The following is a 1884-nucleotide window of genomic DNA, read 5'->3' on the forward strand; positions in this document are numbered from 1 at the left end:
GTTCACCATATATATTTTTTCCTCTGCATTTTATAGAGCAGAGCTGTGGCTGACCCTTGATGGGAATGTGGGATGACTGTACCACTGAGATACTCAGGATGTTTGTCATTGCAACATAGCCTAACTCATCCTGATTGATGTAAATTACTAGCCGTTATTATTAGTATAAACTAAATTTGGGGAAATAGATGAAGAAGAGAAAAAGATCAATTGCTTTTATAATGGTATATCAAGTTTTTATAAACATGAAAGAGTCAGGCCACAGGAATAGAGACAGAAGGAAAGAAAACCTTAGTAATTAACCCCACTGTTGGAATTCATGGCCTGGGACTGCAGTGAATGATAACAACTCTCAAGATTTTCCTGGAACAGACATTTTCATATATTCTCTCTGAGCTCAGAGAATTTCAGCCACTGTGTTATATATAGTCACACAGCTAGTAAGAGAAAGGCTCACAATGCATTGCTTTGATTCTATCACACTATCATCTGAACACAGGGCAGAGCACCTGGCTAGGTGTGGCAGATGCTTACATTTCCCTTCAGAGAACCTGATGTGGAGAGAGAAGTTAGCTGACAGTTTCCAGAGGCAGAGGCTTTAGGATTCAGAATTCAGCTAAGGCATTTGAGTCAAGGATGTGCTGTCCCGGGCCCCAGCTAATGACTGAACATGGGAGGGGAATTTGGGTCTGGCCATTTCTTCCCAGTGCATTGTCTCCTCTTGGACAGTCTTTTTATTTATTTATTTATTTATTTATTGAGACAGAGTCTCACTATGTCAACCTCGGTAGAGGGCTGTGGCAGCACAACTCACAGCAACCTCCAACTCCTGGGCTTAAGCGATTCTCTTACCTCAGCCTCCCAAGTAGCTGGGACCACAGGCGCCGGCCACAATGCTCAGCTATTTTGTTGTTGGAGTTGTTTAGCTGGCCCGGGCCGGGTTCGAACCCACCACCCTCAGTGTATGTGGCTGGCTCCATTACCACTGTGCTATGGGCATCGAGCCTATGGACAGTCTTTATGCTGGGACTCTCTGGTATACTGCCAGGACTTTTTCTGAGCTGTACTGTGGTCTGAGGCTCTTCATATCCCCTCTCCCTACTTTCTCTCATTCCTTTCATAGGGTTCAAAACTGCATCATTATGTGAAGGCTTTTTCAGCCTACTCCTGCTTCCTCAATTCTTACCTTGTATAAGTGCACCTGTTAAGGAAAAAAATTATTCTGACATTTGTAGAAGGGTAAGGAAGATTTTATTTTGGACTATTGTGATAGGTGTCAACACTATCACCGTATGGAGAGAGACATCAGGTTCAGCTCCTAATACAGCAAATGCAGCTGGAGACTTGTGGCCAATGCTCAGAATAAAGGGCATCAGTGGGTGGAAAATTAATAAAGGAAACATCAAGGGTAGGGGAATTCTTGGTAACCAACTTAACAGAATTTTTGGTGAAGGCAGGCCAGGGGTATGGGCTATTAAGCGTGGGGCAATTGTCCCTAAGTTGCCTGGGCAGAATTCTTACTAAAAGTAGTCTAGGCAGGCCAAAGACAGGCCTAAAGACAAGGCTTAGTTGAAAAGAGGGCTCAGAGAAGCCTATCAAAAGTTTGTCAAGGAGACAGTCTTTGCCACACCCCAACAAATCTTTTACACTTCTTGTTTTATCTTGGCATCTACATTCTGAGCCCTTGAACTAACATACTTAGGTGACCTGAGAAGTTTGGTCTATACCGTGTTTTGTAGCAAATGTGTAGACCCTTATACCTTTTTTATTGTTATGGCTTGAAACATAAAGTTTTACCTCTTCAAGAACAAGAAAAAAAAAAGTTGAGGTTTGAGTGCTGGTAAAGTGCTGCCATCTATGGGCTAAGTCTAGTTTGTCAAGTAC

This window comes from Otolemur garnettii, unplaced genomic scaffold (assembly GCF_000181295.1).
Source record: "Otolemur garnettii isolate 467f Iridium unplaced genomic scaffold, OtoGar3 scaffold00072, whole genome shotgun sequence".
In the NCBI taxonomy this organism is placed as follows: domain Eukaryota; kingdom Metazoa; phylum Chordata; class Mammalia; order Primates; family Galagidae; genus Otolemur; species Otolemur garnettii.